The sequence below is a fragment of the Crocodylus porosus genome, unplaced genomic scaffold (assembly GCF_001723895.1).
Source record: "Crocodylus porosus isolate Cpor-Errol unplaced genomic scaffold, CroPor_comp1, whole genome shotgun sequence".
NCBI lineage: Eukaryota > Metazoa > Chordata > Crocodylia > Crocodylidae > Crocodylus > Crocodylus porosus.
The window spans coordinates 197528151-197549101 of NW_017728886.1; positions in this window are offsets into that span (position 1 = coordinate 197528151).

The window sequence follows — 20951 nt, forward strand, 5'->3', positions numbered from 1 at the left end:
TCTTGTTTTCTAATCCCTTTATCATTATTATTGCCCACCTCTGGACCATCTCTGACTTCTCCATGTACTTTTTAAAAATGTGGAGCCCAGAACTGCACACAGTACTCTAGAAGAGGCCTAACCAGAGCTTGTGTCTTGTACCTAATGTTCTGTTGATGCATCCCAAAACCACATTCACCTTTTGTGCATCTGCAAGTACTAAATGACTGCATAGTAACAACTGCACAGTTGGGTGCATGTGTAGATGCACCCAAGCTGTTGCTCTTTTACAGCATTTCTACAGCTTTTTATAGTTTAAAATGATTATGTTACCCTTCTTGGCATACTTTCACAATTTCCCTTTTCTCCCAACAGGATGTACCCCATCATGGCTGAAAGTCTTTTAGGCCCTTTAAATAGGCATTGTATTTGAAGTGGTCCTGAATGAACCAAATCAAAACCCAGGACAAAAGAGGAGCAGCAAAGCTCTTTACAAATTTAGCCCTTACAAGCTGCAATGCTGCTTCTCTGCAAGTAGGTGGCCAGGGAGATCACACAGCCTGCAGGTGCATCCCTGGAATGCTTGTTAATTAATATGAATTAGCTGTGATTATTTTATAGATGCAGGCAGCATTGAGGGGCTGGATGGAGGAAAGCTTAGCACATTTCATCTCACATAGGTCACAGGTGAGACAATGGCAATCAACTGGCAGGATCCCAGGACAAAAGGCTTTCTCCTGGCAGAAATGCTACGTATGTTTACACCCTATGTTTTAATTGTGTAAGGCATTATCTTTTATTTTTGCTGTAATGTAGTGAGGCAATATGCATCATATCAGATTCTTTCTTTTATTTGTTTAAAGATATTATAAGTTACCAGACTTTCTCAGAAAGTCAAAAAAAAAGGGTGTCAAAATGTGACTCATGCACTGTGGATTAAAACTACACTTTGAAACACACAAATGTCGTATGCTAGGAAATAAAATCCAAGAGAGGCAGAGTTCATGGACAGTTACTCTTGCTCTGAGTTGGAGACATCTCTCTAGACATGTTTATTATCATTTTGTACTGACTCAATTTAAGTTTTAAAAGTAAAGTAAAAATCTGTCTCTTTTAAAGGAAGATGTAACTCATTTCATGAAGAGAACTCCATCTAACCACAAACAGCTGCCTCCATATGTTGCTACTATCAGGACAAATTCTTTGTTAAATGGCATCCTTAAGATTAAGCTATGTGCTGAAAATAAACACAACAAAACCGTGAGATGATTGAGGAGAACAGTGACCCACTCCAGGAGAAAATACATTTAGTTTTGCATTGCATTCAGATGAATCTGAATGACCCAGACAGAGTGTACTAATATTGGCTACCACTGTAATGTATGATATTTTGATGTACTGCATAAATGATGTACTGTATAAATAATGTCTCTGATAAAGGAGTAGAAGTCACTTTGGCCTCCTCTACACTAATTTTAAATCTATTTGGCCAAATTTAATATAAGGTAGAAATTATCTTTTTCAAACAAGTTACTAACATGGCTTGTACTTATCTTGCTCTCAGGAGTAACTGGGATAGAAACTGGTTTAACTGGATCTCTGGAGGCACTTATACACATGATGGACCTCTGCTCTGAGTCTGCTAGAGTGTACTAATTAGTGCAGTCCAGCAACCCCTACGTCATGTGTATTTAGCAACTAATGAGCTTTAGTTAAAGCACCTCTGATGCCATTTTGAAATGTGGGGATGCTGAATACATGTGATGCTGAGGATGCTTTCGTTAGAGTGGCTCTAATTAAAGCATCCTCACCCCTACCCTAGAGCACATGTATAGGTGTCCCTATGTTAGTCAAATTGAAACACAAGTAGGTGTAAAGGTGTTACTGTGCTCTTTTTGAAGGCTTAGGAGTTTTGCCTTTGATTAGGTTGAGTCATTTGGCCTTGATACTGTATGGTGCTAAGCTTCCCACTTCACTTATGTCAACCACATTAAATGTTATTTGATGTCTTATGTCAGGCAGACCAGACTGATACTAACTTTGAAACATTTGCTTTACCTCTACTACGATAAGAGAGACTGAACACGAATCTCATCTTTACTCATGTTCTCCTAGGGTGGCCATCATAGAGGACATTCTGGTTTTCTGCTACTCTGTCCTCTATCCTCTATTGATATGAAACCCAATGCCTTTATGTCTTCTATTTTTTTCTTCAAGACAAAAAATAGAGAACATAACGCTGTCTGTTTTCATACCAATACAGTATTAGAGGGCAGAGTACAACCGGACTGTCCTCTATGATAACCACCCTATGTGCTCCATAGTTTCGTTTTTGCTGTATTTATTGGTCTTCCTCTGCTTCAAAAGAATTAAAAACTAAAATTGTGATTTGCACAATATAGAACAATTTGAATTAGGCTTAAATAATCTTTAGTTCTGGGGCCTTGTTCTCTTCCTTACAATCTCATTCTAGTGACCACTAAGAAATTTCTCCCTACCACATAGCCACACTTTCATCTCAAGATGAAAGTCTGTCTACTTATTTCAATGAGCTTTGGATCAGCCCCCAGAAAGTTAATGATTCTCATATTATGAGCCATGCCTATAATATTCTTAGATAGGTAATGGTTTTCAGTGCACACCCCTGTTACATTATTTGTTCTAGTTTTTCATTTAAAACATTGTAAAGGGCATTCAGTGATTTGGCAAATATATATGAGCACCCATAATTGATAGCTGCCTCAGTTTGTTGACAGCATTAAACATAGCCATAAGGAGTGTGAATGGCTCCATTTTGCTTTATTCTGGACACTGATACCACTCCAAAGATAACAACGATCTCAGTGTAGGGCAAGTGTAAGGCAAAGTCATGAGATGCCCTATGTGGAGTGCACCTAGGACACTAGATTGTCTTGATTTTTCATAAAAGCACTGAAAACATCATATTTTTTCTAGTGAACAGAGTCAGTTGTAAGCATCTATTCAACAAGGACTTCTTTACTAATTACAACTTTTTGTTTCAATCTATCAAACCTCTGCAAGTGAATACATCCATTTTGTCCTTGTCCCATTTGAATTCCACACACAGTTCTTAGGGTTTCATTTATGAAATGAAGTGGGGAAAGAAGAAGGAAAATGTTCAGTTTTGTCATGCTTGTGTCCATAAGTTTTCACACAAAAGGCTTCCCTTTATCTATAAATGTGTGCTAGATAAAATAGGGAAGTATCATTTAAAAATCCAGTTGTGGGATGTTAGCAGAAGAGCTCAAATGCATGTTATGACTCACTTGCCAAAGCTACTTGAAGTAAACACATCCTTAATGCAGACTAGAACATCTTCACTTAAAACTTTTCCCACATCCTCCTCCCCACACCCAAATTTCTTCCTAGCCTGAGGCAGTAAAATCTGCAGGGGGGTTTCCTTAAACATGCTGTATATGAGAGTATGTGACTTATCGTCTCTGTGCCTCCTTTACAGTGAGACTTAGCAGCTGCTCTGCAACCATGTGATACATTGAGCTTTGTATAATAGTTCACTTGAAGGTCTTTGCACAGTTCAGGCATGTCAGCTGAGTAACTTCAAGCAGTGCAGGGACTTGTAATTAGACTGGCCTGCGGCTGCTATCCTTTCTGAAGGGGCTTTGTTTCCTCCTGCTTATCCAATTGGCATCCTATTTCCAGAGACTCTCTATCAGAATGCTCTACTATAGGTTTGGTTGTGGGGGGGAGAGGGTGAGGGATCAAAAGTATGTCAGGAACTGAAAACAGGTATGAGAGTTCAAGCCTAGACAAAGGTCTAGTTAGTCATTTTAACACAAAACGTGCAGCACCTTGCCTCTTTGTTGGAGAGAGCAACAGGTAAATAAAGATACCCACTGTCTCAGCGTGCTTTGCCTCAGAGTGGTTATGTATAAGTCCGTTTCTAAAACAAATAGTTCAGCAGGTTTGCTATTAATGATTTTCCCCACTTCAAGTAAGCACTTGATGCAAAATTCTTGGACAGGACATCTGTACAATATCTGTGTACTCTCCTGAATTTTATGAGATCTAAATGGAATGAAACTCTCTCTCTGTGTAAGTAAGGATCCTTTGCAAATTAGTTTTTTTTATGGAAATATTATTGATTGCCCTTTTCACAACCCTAAGTTTGTCAGAAATCCAAGTTCCCTTAATTAAAGACAAACCATTCATTCTTTTGATTTTGAAAAGTGAACACACTTTTTTCTGTTAAGTCACTGCCATCTTTTTCTGTTAAAAGTCAGTGTCTATTCTTCATATTATCTCCTTGGACTCAGTAATGAAATTAGAGAGAGAAATCTACTGTTGTTATTAAATAGTAGTGAAACCAATTAGGAGCAAAATTATTAGCCATTTTTTGTTAATATTTTTTTTCAAGCATACCTAGCAAGGGGAGGAAACAAGCAAACAAATAAATGTATTATATTGAGGGTTATTTTTGGTGAAGAAATATATATTTTTCATATATTTCTTTTCAATGACTGCATGACAGCTAAATGGTTTTATAATAGGTATCCAAATTTCTATCCTACTTTGGCAGGAAGTTGTTTAAAGAATAGCCTGGGAAATTTTGAAGAGCAACATTGCCTAAATTTTCTATCTCTGCCATTCTCCAGCTGAAAAATATGGAAAGTGGGTATTTTGTAGAAAAATCCATTTTTAAATTAAAAATAAAGCATGGGAAAGAATGTGTTTATCCATTGCTTCATGCAACGCCTCTCAATGACGCATTGACCCAGCTTTTGGGGTTGCTGCAGAGGCTAGGCAAGCATGCACCCCTTGGACTGTATAACTTCCATATCTTTTCTTCAGCATCCCACTTCCTAGGAAGGCTTGTTAGTGAGCTTCCCCAGCGTAGCCAGCAACTGGTAAGTTTGCGTGCCTCAATTGTTAGGGGTCAGCTCAGCAAGAGCCTGATATATTGAATCCATGTGGCTCTCATCACCTTCAAGTTGTTGTGGCTGAGGTGCAGAAATCAAGGTCCCTCTACCTTAAGTTAGTAACTCCAAAGATTAAGCCCTCTATATAAATATTTGCAGAAGTTGGTTGAAATGAACTAGCTTGAGGTAGGATCAGAACTCTATTTCCAAATTCCTAATTTCACATTCCTTCTTCTAAACACTATAAATAACTGCACATTGCAATTTTATGCATATAACAAAGTATTTTATACATAAAAAGAAACAAACATAAGTACAGACTTGAAACTGTCCCAGGACTTAGTGATGAATGAGCCTCCAAAAATTCCCAGGGTTGGCTCAGTTCAAATAAGCATCTAAAACCTTTGGGTATTTATTCATACTTCAGCCCACCTGAATGAAGCTATAGAATCTGAAGTCTGAGAGTTAGAAATCTGGGGAGAAATGCTTTTTCTGCCAAATTAAATTGGAGATAAATGGAAATTAAAAATCACTTGTAAAATAACCTGAGGAGTATGACCTTAAAATATTGGGCTAAATTCTGAGAACTCCAGCTCAGTTTTCATTTAATTTAAAGCATGTCAGCCACTTTTAACAGAAATGGTATTTAAAAAATGCTATTGCTACAGCAGGAGGAGTAGAATGGTAAAGGACCCATGTGATCTGCTCCTCCTGCTTCACTCTCTTCTTGGCATGCCCAGGGGAACCTTATATCTCTGACAGAGACTTGGGAAAACACATGGCCAGAAAGCTTTTACAGGTTCCCTTATTTTGGGGTACCACCTTCTCATGCATTAGGTTTCATGTTCTCTACTGTCCCATATATTCTTACTAGAAATAATTGCATACGGCATGGCAGCTAAAACTCTGTCAGAAATGGAAGTGCTTCCTCCTGCAGAGTACCCAGGTTGTCTACACAGATGAAAAACAAATGACTAGGCAGGGAGAGACCACTAGCTGCCTGAGCCATCATTCAGAGTTTGCATGGTAGTTTGATTATTTTGTTCCTTGGGACGTCAGATTAAGTAAAACCATGTATATCTATGTACTCTGCAGTCACTGTTGTAGCTCTCTTGTAATATAAACACATATGAACTAACTTTAAACTAGTTAGCTTCGACACTGATAACAGTGTACCCAGAACAGCACATTATTTAGCATAGATTTTGAAATATTTAGCATTGGGACATTTAATAATATTAGAATATTTGGCACTGATAATGGAATTTTTAGCATGGCCAAGTATTATCCAGTTTTGTATGTGGGTTTTAAAGCCTGCATTGATCTTTGTGCTGCCATAGCTCCACTGTTCCAGTTCCCAAGTCAGCTGGTTTAAAGCTATGCAGAGTTTAGTTCTAACAGTGATTTCAGCATTTCAGAGTACTTAGAAGGCTATCAAAGAGCCTGCACATTTGTGCTTTTCATACCTAGAAGCAAAGGACAAGAAACAGCCAAAATCAGGCACGAAAACACCGGAACCGTTCATATGACACTTCCAGTTCAGGAGATTACATATTTTAAATCAGCTAAATTTCCATGTTTTTGGGTGTTTGGCAGAACTGAGCTATCAGTTGTTTCTGGTGCTTGTATTGATGGAACTTATAATTTAGAGATACTCCCTAACTAATGAAGGCGGTAACTGGGAGACAATCCTCTCAGTTAAGTATCTAGTTAGAGGGAGACAAAAGGTCTGCAGAAGTTGCCTACTATTCCACAAATAAAGTTTGTAATTTAGGTCTTCTTATTCAGATATGCCTGTAAACCTGGTGATCACTATGGTGCTGTTCCCCATCAGTGCTGTGTTATCACTGTCAGTCAATACCACCCAACAGGATATTGAACTGGTCCGTGTGTGTTTTTCAAAGTAACGAGCCTGATCAAATGTTATGTTTCTGTCCTTCTGTCTTCTTAGCTAGGGTTTTAGCTTTACGATATGAGTTCTTGATAGCTTTTTGACATTAGTACCTCTGTATATAAACAGAAGTGTCCTGGCTCTTCGCTTATTACATTGTCATCTGGCCAACTTCTCTTTCACTGATAATGTTTAATGAAGTTTTATATGTGCATTATTTTATTACTTTGCATTTTCAATGCTTCTTGAAGAGAACATTGTACAAAAATGATCACAGAAGAGAAACTTGCAAGAGTTTGCTGTACAGTGCTTAATATTCTGGCATCTAATTCCCATTATTTTAAGTGTCTTTAAGCACAGTCTTGCTCCTGTTGATACTAGTGGCGACATCTCAGTCATTTCAGGAAAACAAAGTTTGGGCATATAATGCTTTGCACTGATTTTCTTACTGTCTTTCAGCCTAACCCAAAAACATTGAACAACATAATGTTAAATTTCCTACAGCCCAATTTTATCTCATCATCTCAAAACTTTAAGTTTACATGACTCCCTTTCTCATCCCATCAACAAAGAATTATGCTGAATTACAGCTTTGTTACTAAAGGGGAGCTGTGTGTTTGAGGTATATTTTTCCTGAGGCATTTTGGCCAAGTGGATGAGGTATTAATATGAGAAACTATAAACAAAACTTGGTTTTCTAAACTGCAACAGAGTGATTGGCTTAATTTGTTTCTATACACTGCCATCTTGAAAACTAAACTGAAGCATCCAAATTAAACAGGAGATGTAAATACTGGCCAGATGTTCCCTGGTGTCTGAATCTTTTTTGTTTCTTTAGTTCTATTAAATGGGTACATTTTTTGCATTCAACATAATGGATCCTGTTTTACTTTTCAGTCCTGGCCTAATGGCTTTCTAGCACATGCTCATGATATCATCCAATCATGTAAGCGTCATGAGATGCCGCTCAGCTTTGCCAGAGAAGATGAGTGTCAAACTGCTCAGGTTAGAGTGGACCATTTGTCCGACTGTCTTATGTGGGGAGTGAACGTGCTGTTAATTTAGGAAATGCCAACTGGGGCTGAGGGTTTAGTGAGCCAAACAAAACAGAGCACTGACCACAGGCTGAAACATTATAAAGTTTCTTAATGGTTCTGTCAAAGAGAAATATACCACATTTTTTTTCTGCAGAAGTTGCAATAGAGTCCTAGTACAAGTAGCAGGCAGTAAAACTTTAGCTTTGATAAGGACAGATAGACATTACAGGAACTTGAATTTGATTTTATGTGATGATTTGAGCTAAATTAAGTTGGGCTGGGTTGAATGGTAGGAAAGGCTTCTGCCCTGCCCTTCAGACTTAATCCTACCAAACAGATTATAGCAGCCTGCAGTAATTAAGGGTTTAGCAGCTTTTCAGTATGATCCAAATTATAACTGCCTACTAAAAATGTTTGTCACCAGTAGGAAAAACAGAATGACACTCTTCTCTTCCTGCTGCCTCCATAGCTTCACTCAGATCACTTAGCACATTTTTTTCCCTCCAGGGTAAGGCCTGCATTGTGAAATGTTGACCTCAGTTCTGACGTAAATCAATAGGGGTTGAGGATGGTCAGCATTCTCCAAATTGGGCTCCTGCACTGTTCCTTAAATCTCTGGCGATTGTAAGGTTGCATGTGACAGATATTTTACTGCAAGGATGATTATATTAATCATGTTCACCACTTCCTGGGTGCATCTACACACACACTTTACTGTGGAGTAGACTAATTAGTTCCGCAATAAAGTGTCACTGTCTGCATGTGTGCCAGTGTTAGGTTGCAGTAAATTAACTAACTCTGCCATAAGATAGTAGTCGGGGAGTAATTACGTGCACTGAAATGTATGTGTAGCCAGCAACAGGGGCTGGCTGGTGCACAAGAGTGCTAAAGTGTGGGGGCTGCCTGCCACCTAGCCCCAATCTTTAGCCTCAGCCAACCCCTCTGCCACCTGATACCACTAACTGGAGCCTGGGGCTGACCCCCAGGCCACTTGCCATCTCTGGGCTGTTCTGCCCTGGCTCAAACTGCTGCAGTCCTAGGTACACATGCAGATGCTGTGTCCGGGAGCAGCTGACTCCAGTGCAAACTGTGCCAGAGTTTATCATGTTGCCTTAATGGCACATGTAGATGCATCCCCTGAGTAGTACATCTGTAAGGACTCCTAGCTTTTTGTTTGTTTTATTGTCTGTTATCATTGTTTAGGCTTACTTATAATTTTGCAATTATATTGTTATTGGAATATTTCTAGTTAAAGAGACATTTTTATGACTATTGTTCAGCATCCAGAGCACTTTTGCTGGTGGTTTATCAGTAATATTATTACTATTAATTACCTTTTTGAACACTTGCTTCAGGAGATGAGCTTGCCCATGAACTTAGTTCTGCCAAAATTCTCATCATTTAGGTCATTTCAAAATACACTGGGTAAAGTACAGTGGAATATTCTGGAGAAGGCAAATTTGCACTCTGAGGGGAGAGGGACTAGATGAATTTTCCATATCTAAAGTGTTTGATTGTGGCAGGGTAATGTGTTACGACTGTGTCACTTCTGGGACAGCAGCAGAACAGATTGGATTAAAATCCAATGCAAATCCAGTTAGAGCTTTCCAGCATAGTCAAGATAATGCATTGAAAAATCAATTGGAAATGACAGAATAAGACTATTATTTTTTCTTTGTTACTGGTGAATTAAAAAATAGGTTGATTTCTTAGAGGAGAATGCCCACAAATAGCAAAAGCAGCTTAACTTTGCCCTTGTAATTTATATTTTGCATGAGACAGGTCTAGTAAATTTTCCTGTGCTTCCAAATAAGCCTTGTGAAACTAAATAAGAAGTTTCATTTTCTTCACTGACAAAAGGTGAGAATTGCCCTTCAGTGACATTGTCGTCATCCATCTTTGCTGCCATATTAAGTGTCCAGTCCTGCAAGGCTGAAGACAAAGGAAGCCCAGGGCATTCAGACTCACAGAGGGCTCTCATCATACTGTAGGATCAGGCTTTATTTGGGTTTATTACTTTATTATATGGGAAGGGTGATTAAGAGGAGGTTGTCTTTCAGTTAGTAAAAAGGATTTATGTATTGAAACAAATGCAGCAGAGTGAATGGATCAGATTCTAGCAGGGCTTTTAATTTGGCTGCAATTACTCAATGCTGTGAAGCACTTTTTACAGCAGCTAAAATGACCAGAGCAGGCCTCTTAAACTTCATGTTTGTTTGGATTCATGCCTTATGTAAAAGGGCATTGGTGCATTCACATTTAAACTGTTCAGGAGCACAGCCATGATAGTAGTGGGGATAAGAATCATGTTCAAATGATGTGGACAAGCATTAGCAAATAAACCAAAACAGGCAAAACCAAGCAACAGAATTCATGCTACAAATAGGTGACTTAATCTCATCAGATTTTCCCTGCTCTTTCCTTATCCCTCATTCCTTTCTCTTGATTATTACTTGATTTTATGACTAAAATGAAATGGTAAACTCTTTTGAATGGTGGCCACTGGCCATGTCTGGTCCACCTTTGTATTCAACCTAGTAACTTTATTCATTACTTGACCTGTGGTGGATCTGATGTACGGTATCCCAGATAGACATAAAACAACAAATATGTCATTTATGTGTTGCCATGTTCGTTCACAGCAGTAGTGCATGCAAAATGATTTCCTACACACCCTTTTGAAAAATGCATCTTGGGGAGCTGGAACTTCAAATGCAAGAAGTGGTCTCCAACCAAAAACTATTTTCCTGGGCTCATATAACGCTTCCACGTGGTAGAAAACATCTTATTCACATTGCAGTAGGGACACTTGATTTATTCTATGTATTATGTTTTACCTTATATAATTATATTGGTTAAATAGTTTAATGGTGTTTTAGCCATACAGAATTGCTCCAAGAATTTTTTTTATTTGATGAAAGCATGATAAAAATGCCCTGTTAATCACCTCTCTGTGTTATTATTGTTTCTATAATGATAGCTTTCAGAATTATAGCACTTGTACTATCCCAGGGCCTGTAATCATAATGGTTCTATGATAATATTCCATTTAAGTGCTGTTAGTATAGAACTGCTGCTATAACCAAAACAATGTGATAACAGAAGCTATTTTACTATAGCTGGGATTCACATTAACCCAGTATTAAATGAACAGGAGAAACATAAAAAAACCCTGAAAAATGAGGGCCCAACAAGAAAAATTGCACAGTTGTGAGAGGAGTATATTTTTGATCCTCTTACAATTTCAATGCATCTTACACAGAACGTTTTATTTTTGAGTGCAGGAAGCTTATGATGAGGTGTCTGGAGATCAGGATGACTTATCTGCCTGTCTGAGCTGGGGGAGGTGAGAGCCTGGGGGAGAACACTGCTTAATGTTTATATGGCTTGTATCACGACATGTCATTGTTCTATATGGCACATGGAACTTAAACATATATTTAAAGTTGAGGAAAAAAATCATAATTGTATAATAGGTTTTTACTCTTTTTTATTCTTGACAGTAATAAAGCTTTGTATTTCGGCAGTACCCAAAGGACCTTGAAAGATATTAGGGTCACATTTTGCTGGGCACTGTACAAAAGATCCTTGGCTAGGAGAATTTATATTTGAAAAGACAGAAGCAGAATGGGAATTTATATCACTGATGCTGATGAGTGTAATAAAAAAAAATTGGCAGAAGTTAATGTATTGTTTCACAGTCCTTTCTGGGGGCGGGAGAACATAAAAGTATCCATTTCCTCATGCACTTTGCTAAGCATCACTCTACTCTTCCAGCTTCGAGAAGCTGGAGACTTCATATGAATGTGGAATCTTTAAATATAACTATGGGTCTAAAAGTCTGTTTTGGTTTGTTCTAGTGCATTTGTAGTGCATTTTCATACAAATCACTTTAAACCACTAGGAAATACAGTGGGTTCCAGTTCTGCTCATCATGGTCCCACAAGGATTCTCTGATATTCTCTGATATTCAGTAGGTCATGTATGAATCCAAAGTACCATGTTAATGCTTGAGATATATGCTGTAAGCATTAGGTTAATGAGGTCAAAGGCTTGTCCTTGCATCCTTCATCTGGGAATCACAAAAGTCTCTATGAAAATTTATGGTGATTAACCTGTTGAAAAAGTGTGTGTGGGTGGACAGGGATGGAGGTAAGTACTATCATGATTTCAGAGAGGGAACCCAGAGGCACAGAAAGCTTAACTTACCCAAGGTCTTTAATCGTGTAGTGGAGCCACAAACAGAATCCAGAGCTTTCAACTTCCATTTGTCTCCTTTAACCAAAAAACTTCACTTCCTCCAGTTTAATCCCATAATTACATTAAGGATATATTTATCAGGAAGGGTTATTCAAACCCTTTCTGAGTTTATGTTTGTGCAGTTACTAACTGACATCTAGGGAATTTCTGTGGTCATTTGCTATTAGGTTATCATAATAACTCTTTAAACATGCATGAGTTAATGCATGCACTTTTTTCCTAAAGGAAAATAAAATTCAATTAAAACAAAAATAGAAGTGGAGATTTTTAATTAAAGATTAAGGAGGACATCAAGCTGACCAGGAGAGGATTTCCTTCACAGTAGTTTATATCAGGAGTTTTCAACCTTTTTTAATAAGTGTACTTCCAGTGGCCTCCTTTTTAATAAGTGTACCTTGGGGTGGGGAAGGTGAGTGGCCAGACACAGAGCTGGGTGGGGGGAGGGATGGTGAGTGGCTGGATGCAGAGCCGGGTGGGGAGGGATGCAAGTGGTCAAACATGGCATGGAGGGGTAGCAAGCAGCGGAGTGGCGGCAGCACAGCATCTGTGCAGCCCTGCCCTCACCCTGCCCCAGCCCTGCCTCCATGAGACAGCAGCACAGGGTGGCAGTGCTCCATCCCTGCCCACCCCCATGTACCTCCCGGGACCTTGTAAAGTACAGCCAGGGGTATGCATACCCCTGATTGACAACCCCTGGTTTTATATTATACCTATTTAATTGATTGCAAAATGCAATCTAATTCTCCTGTCTTTCAGTTAAAGAGTCTTTCTATTGCACCAGTGACAGGAGTTCAAGCCCTACTTTGGACCATCCTGAAAATTCCCCTTCAATGGAACCTGTTGTAAATGTACCTGGTTATTCAGGCTGGCCGGCCAGACATGATGCTAGCCACATTATTCCTTTATATGCTATTGGCTCTAGAAGCTGCAACACCTTAACTATGCTAGTGCAATGGGTTGTTAGGCTAGGCTCAGGTAGACCTTGGATCTTGATTTCTTTTTGTACCACAAGCAGTCATTCACACAAGTGAAAAATGGGCATGGTACAAGATGACATGCATAGATGTGGGCAATTTTAAAGCCCCTGTCTTTATGATTTTCTATTAAAACTTGGTGTCTCCAAAACACTAAAACCAATTATAATGCCCTTCACTGTGGTATAATAATTGTGTTACAGAAGTGTAAATATAGTATTTTACAGGAATTGCTGCTTAAGTCTGTGTTCCTATACCAAAATCTTCTTTTCTTAATAAAACTTGGAAGCCTTCTGCAGCTCTGTAAGTGTTCAGGGCCATCAGCTTGAATGTCCTCTGCTTCTGATCTCTGCTTAGCTCAGAGCAGTCCCAGCTCAACCCCACAGCTGTACTACAGTAGCTTGCTATTAGGATTTCAGGATTCCCTGGATATCCAACCCAACCAAGGGCTGGTGTAGGCATTGGTTTGGAGGGAGCATGACTAATGTCCTTAGGCCCTAGTTACCTCTAACTTCTTAACAGCTCCAGGACCTGATCACCTTGTGATCACCTTGTGATCAGGGTACTGCACAGAAAGACTGACCTACTGTATTCAGAGTCAAGAGAAGACTTGCTCAGGTATACTCTGCTATTATTGACCTGTCATTACTGTGAACAGTCTCTCCATATACCATCTAGCCATGCGGTGCTTGCATTCAGCACTTATGTTGCACTCCCTTGCCATCAGTGCAACTGACAGTACAAGGTCAAAAACAATAACAATCAAACAGTATAAGGGCATAGCTACACGATCTATGGACCAGGGGGCATTGCAGTAAAACATAGCATGGTCACAACAAATAGACTACACACTATAGCTCCTTCCCATTTCCCCAAAATGCAATGCAGTTGCCATTAGACCAGTGCTGGGAACATGCCTAGCAGTTACATTACATTTTTCATGTTGTTGAACATAAAGTGGGCATGTCATGTTTCACTGTGATGGATGCTGAGTTTATCGTGGCCATCTTGTCAGGATCCTGATGTGCAATGAATGGAATCTGTGTGTGCTTCCTGGAGCAGACATTTATTCAAAGGCTTATAACACAACAGTGTATGCTTAAGGAAAACAATGGAGGGCTCATAAGTCAGGTGTGTGATTCTGTGGAAAGAGGATTTTTTTACACAGAAGATACATAATATCAGGTCAAGTACATGAAAAGAAATTCCTCAGATGTTGGGACAGGGATGATCATATTATGAGCTAGATCTGCCTAGGGGGTGAATGATTTTCACTCTGAAAATTGGACTTATTTTTGTAGCTGATGCTAAACTTGATGTATTTCCTAAGTAGTCAACCCTTTTTCATGTGGCAACACATATTGCTAAACTCCACGGAACCCTCCGTATTGTTATGTAAATTGCGAATATCATGGTTTCTCTACCTGTTATGGAAGACAGCTAAGTACACTTTACTTACAGTAAGCTGCCGGCAATGAGGGCTGCCATTTTGAATACATTTTTGATTCTCTTGTTGCAGACCCATAGTTATTGGTTCTGAATAGCAACCATAAAATACATTTAGCAAAAAGATCATTTGATAAGTGATTAAACTGCTTTGGATGGTAACTTATGAAAAAAAAAATTTATATTTTGTACACAGAATAATAAAGGCTAAAGTGTCCAGCTTTATAGAGGGAGTGGAGGTTGTAAGGGGCTTTAGTCTCCAGGAGAAAACTGAAGCAGTCCCTGTTCCTGGGTTCTAGATTCCACCACATGCATGTCCTCTTAGAGCCTACACGTCCCTGTGCCACTTCTGCACCAGCCAGTAGAGCTAGTCCCTTGCAGAGAGAAAGGGGGGGCGTCACAGGCTGTCTTCTCCATAAGGCTGCTACAGTGATTTCAATTGCCTTGCCTTCCAGGAGGTCCTACTTAGGCAATCAGCCTTCACTCAAGATTCTGTCATGAGCTTTGCCTTTAAGGCATAATTTTTCCCTAATTAGTTACTGTATGCTTCTTATTTTGACAGAGATCAAGTTGCAAATCCAGCTGCCTTTATTTGTTTCACTTGTCTTGGGAAGCAAGGGAGTTCAGTAGGATCTAATGGAAAAATGCGTATGGGACAATGTCTGCACCTACTAGTATCTAGGCACCAGAGGAAGTCTGGTGGAAACTACCATCTGTGTGCTCTTGCTATACACTACTGAGAATTAAATAATGCAAGTCAACAACAAGGGAGCTTACCTTTGGTCGGTGCAGAACAGGGATGTGCTAAACTCATCTGGAATGAAAATCTGACTTTCATATTTTATAAGTGTGCCTGGATTATATCATCTCATGGGGGTGAGGCCCACAAGACTCAATTTGTGATGGAAGGAACCAGCTAAATCAGGGATTGGCAATTTACAGCCCACAGGCCACATCTAGCTGTTGGAAACTTTGGATCCAGTGCACAGATGTGGGGCTTTGGCAGCATTTGGCAGTGGGGGCACCTTATGTGGGTGCTGACCCATTGCGCTGCCAAGAAAGGTGTCAGCTGTGAATGCCTTCCCTGTGCAGCCAGGGAAACAAGCAGTAGTGGCAGGGTCCCAGCTCCTGCCTGTCTGCCCACCTTGAACCTGGGGTGGATCATTCAGGCTCACAGCCAGAGAAGGTTTGCTCTGTGCTAAATAATAGGTTGCTAATCTGATTGAGGAAAACCGGGAAGGAAAATAAAAGCAGCTCAAAGCAGTTAAATTATCAGTGTGTTTATATCTGCTTACCAGGATCTCTCTTCGTGCATGTCATCTTCTAAGAGATTCATCATATAACATACTCTAAGCAACTATCTAGTCTTTGATACCAAGGTGACAACATTTCAGGATTATTCTACACAAAACTTTGTGTACCAGTTTAACTGATTCAAGGTGGGAGTGATTTTATATGTCAATTCAACTGTATGGGAAGACACATTTAGGCAGGTGTATTATATTGTGACAGATTACTGATGAGCTTTCAAAGAGTTAGCACCTCTACACTAGCATAAATGTACCCTTGCTATTTGTATGGTTTTAGTACTATTGGGTTTCAAATGATATAATACAAGTGGTACAAAAACTGTATAAAGACAGTTCTTTGCAAATGCTAAAGAAAGATAGGTTTAAAAAAAATCCAAGACTAGTATAGGATGACCACAAGAGGACATTAAATAACAACGCACGTTAAAAAAAATAAAACCAGTATTTCAGCAAAGTACTTAACGATTAGCCTAAAAATGCTTAAAGGTAAGAATACTTTGCTCAACTTGGGGCTAAATGATAACAGTTGACTAGAAGTAGTGAACTATGTATTCTTAGAGAAATAGCATCAGGTGCCTTAGATAGTGACCTGATTTATGGTAGTTTGGTACAGCTATTCTAATATGTTCATTATATTAACTTCCAATACTATAGTTCTACAAAACTCAAACAACTCTTATCTGAGTCTCCACCCTCCCATTTCCTTAGCCCCCCCCAAGATCTGTTAGTTTGCATAGACTGGTAGTCTCACTTTAAACACAAAACTTTATAGGCCTAGGATTGACTGTGCACATGTTTGCCATCCATTCAGCCAACATTATCAACTTAGGCAGTTACTGGAAAACTTAAAGTTTCACACCACTTCTGTTCCTGATGAATTTACCAGACTGTAGGATCTCTTATGCAGAGATTTGGAAAGGTATTGATTTACCCATTAAGAAAGAAGCACATGAATTAAAGAACTGTTTTTTTTCCTTTTCCCCTAAACACATTAGTAAGCTGCTTTTACGTAATGATGCGGAGCCAAATTCTGTTCTTTTCTATATTGGAGTGTATCTGAAGAAACTCCATTGCAATCACTGTGGCTATTCTGGATTTATACAGTTGTAGCAAAGAGCAGCATTTGGTCAGAATATTTATATGGCACTGTACAACTGAGTCCTGAAGCATAAACAACCTGCTTTTATGCAAACAAATTACAAAATTGTGTACATAGCAAGAGAATCTCTGCTTTTAAGCTGTCTTGCTCAGGAAAAGGAATTAAGTCATCCTGATTGGATATGTATAATCTCTGGGAGTTTTTAAATGTATAAATTTCTATTGCTGCATAAACTTCAGTTTCTGTAATCTAGATCCAGCTCCCTTTAATTTGTTTGTCTCTTGAGGATATAGATTGAAAAGATCATACCGTATCTAGTCATCTGAACCATCTGATGTAATTGAAAAAAAGCACTAAATATAGTCAACACAGCTTGGTTCTGTCTTCTGGTAACTACCCTAGAGGCAATGGAAAAGGAGCCCAGAAAACAATTTGTATATTATAAGCAGGTCAGTCCTCCAGGGGACTCATGGAATCACGCAGTGGAAGAGGACAATCACAGCACTGAAATGGTGGGTAATTTTATTTGTTCCACTTGATGGTCACAGTGGCATCATGCTGGTCAATTACTCTTGAGTCAGCAGGTTTCAGAGGTTAAGACCCCCCTTGTGGATTGCAGCACTGCAGGCAAAGTATTCAGGCCAGATTGAAACCGTTTCAACATCAGAGACGCCAGCCTTTTTCTCCCTTGGAGATCTCCTTTTTCATCTATATACAAGACGTACATGTGATAGAATAGGCATGTCTGTAGCATCTAGACAACTTAATTGCTGAGAGTGGAAAAAATGCCAGCTTGAGATAAATAAAGGAAGAAAAGGAGGCAGAGCGATAGACTACACAGCAGAGACATGAAATGTACCAATACTGCAAATTCGAGTGTTAGTTCCATAGGAAAGATCATGTCTGGGAATAGTCCTCATGCCAGCAACCTACTCATGTTTCAAAACTGCTGAACTCTTAACAATATCATCACATTTTTTGTCAAGTGGAAATGTTTAAGCTACTTCTTCAGTGATCTGCAATTCTAAGGGGAAAAACAGCAGAAATGCATTTGCTTTAGCACTAGAGCTGCCACAAGCGATTGGGCAGAGGTGGATATGAAATCCAAGCTACTAGGAATAACAAGTGAAGGGGGCCAGGCAGGAGAAGGCTGAAATGATTCCTTAAGGCTTTTCCACAGATGAAATTCACCAAACGAGTCGCATTTCATTTGGACTCAGGCAGAGGAAGCAAAGGAAATGGCATTTTACTCCCTTAATTATAATACAATATCATTGTCTTGGGAACACAGGAGATTGTCCTGCGCCTCATTTTTAAACTTAGTTGGGTATGTGACGCTTCAAGCCTAAAAGATCTCAAGTGTACATTTCCTGTCAGAAATATTATGCTGTGAGACCTATGCCATTTCTGAAGAGCTAAAACCTAAACTTTAATGATTTTGGCCTATATTGTGCCAGTTTTTAGTTTCTGGAAAACTTCTCAAGAATTGCAAGGTTATAGATGAATCATTATGAGTAATTGGAGTGCTCATTCATCCAGATCATGTGTTTAGAGGCAGAAGTGATCAGTAGCACTTGATCTCTTATAGATGACATTTAGAAATGGATCAAATAACCCCTGTGTGTAATATGTACATCAGGATTTTTAAGTCTGTAAAATACACTGGCATCCATTGGCATATATATGTCTTTGATTATTCATTGTAAATTAGGTTACTGATGTTAGGCCAAGAAACAGTAATTAAATTTGCTAGTAGCAACCAGACATTTTTGTCAAGGAGTAGCAGGCATGCTTCTGGTTTTTTTTTTCAAATCAAAGAGTTAAGTGTTGCTTTCTTGGATTCCAAAAGACTTTGTTTTCAGCTTAGCAGAAGCACGTAAATACATGCTTAAATAAACCATTTTAAATCTCATTGACTTCAGCATCTGCTTAATTTAAGCATATACTTAGTTACTTTGGTGAGCCATGGTCTTTGCGAAAGGGTACTGTTCAATTGTTGGTGTCTTGTAAGAGACTGAATCCTTAATCATGTTAGTGAGAGGAGGTGGCACTTCCAAGAGATACATAAGTAATTAGATTAGTCTAATATTCACATGGTTCTTATATATTCATGTTTGGAAATACAATATTGGGTACTGGACTATGTGTAGATCTATGGTGAGATATTCTATGCCACGGATGGGAATATAATTTATCATAATAAATAATATAGAAACCGATTCTTAACATGGTACAGATCCATTCATTTCAGTACAATTTTGTCAGTTAACACTTGCAGATAAACAGTGTTTTTGAATATGTATGTCTGATGTACAGGTGCATAAATATTCTTGGTCTTGGATTCTTTCCATCCCTTGTGTATTTTGCTGTGGTTGACTTTTGTATTGTGTGAAGCAAGGGTGATTTCATAGATTTCATAAACATTAAGGCTGGAAGGGACCCTGAAAGATCATTGAGTTCAGTCCCCTAGCCCAAGGGCAGGAAGTCAGCTAGGGGCAAAGGATCCCAGCAAGATAACTGTCCAAGCACGATGTCAACTTGTTAGGGAGTTTAAGAAACAAGTAAGAGCCACTGTGTGGCCTATGGGCTAATAAAACTCCAGTAAACTAAGGCAGAACACTCACTGGGAAGTCAGGCGACATGGGTAGTAGCACTTTCGTCATCACTTATAACCATCACCATTACATAAATGAATGTAGGAATTGCAAAGTATGTCTGTTTGCACAGGGTGATATTTGCTGGGGTTCTGCTTTAGCTTGACATGCTAATATAGAAAAACCCCACACCTATTTGAAAAGAAGAAAGGGAGGAAACACAGGCAACGTGTAGGAGGGGCATGGTGATGGCACGTGCCTCCCCTAAGAGCACTGGTGCCCCCCTCGACAGCGAGCGCTCTGGCTGGTAGGGGGCACAAAGAGCACTGGTTCCCCTCCTAAAATTGGGTCCGCTAAGTGGTAAACTGCACTTAGCATTTTGGGGTTTTGACCCTAAATGAATCATGAATCTTACATAAACAAGACATAGGTATCTATTTTTAATGAACTGGGCCCTTTAGTTCAACATTTTATTCTCTACCTATTCCCAAGAGGCTGGAGGTTTGGAATGCTCCTTTAACAGCCTCCATCTAATTTTATGACTTTCCAGACCTTAGAAATGTAGAAGTGATCCACAGTGAGATCCACCACATTGTACAAGTTGTTGGAATTGTGCTACAAACTGGAAAGAAAAGAATAGGGGAGCGTGTAGAATATGGTAGGATTGTCCAGCCTTTTATTAACAATATAATTTTCGTAGCCTGTCAACTTAAAAAAAATGGTATTGTTGGAATGCAGAGTATCAGGAATATTCAAGGCAAGCCTTAAAAATAGGCTGTAAAACAAGCTGTACTGGTATCTTTGCTTTTTAAAATTATATACTGTATAAATTAGTTGAGCAGTATCTGTCAAGAAGAAAAGATATTTGAGCCCTGAGGTGGCATTATTAATATGAAGAAACAATGTCAGATGCAGAGACTCTAAGCAAATTGTTGTAAACATGTGTCCTTGCATATGGATCTTCATGTATGTACAGGTATAGCTAGATATAGATCTATTGATGTAAAATGCTTCAAAGGCAAACAATTCTGAACATTAAGAACATTCAGAAAATGTGGGATCCGAGAGACATTTTTTTCTTAAGGTTCCAAGAAACCAGGTTCATAGCACACAAAATTAACCCAGCTTTTACAAGTCTCGTGCAAACTGAAACATACTTCAACTGGGGCAAGAAATGAGCAGGGCCCACTCTTTAACATGAAGAAATTCAGAAATACATAAACTCCGACACGTGAAGACCCTTGTGAAGAGGCTCAAAGGACTCAGAATATGATCACTGAGGAGGAAACATTTCCCTGTAATTTTACAAGCATCTTCAGATTATTCAGCAGAGGATTACCGTCCATCTTTCTTGCTGAGGCTGTTCCGTGGAGGAGGCATCCAGAAATCTGGATCAGTGTTCTAGCACTGTATTAAAAAGATAGTCTTCTCCGTCCCTTTCTTTTTATTACAGATGCCCAAAG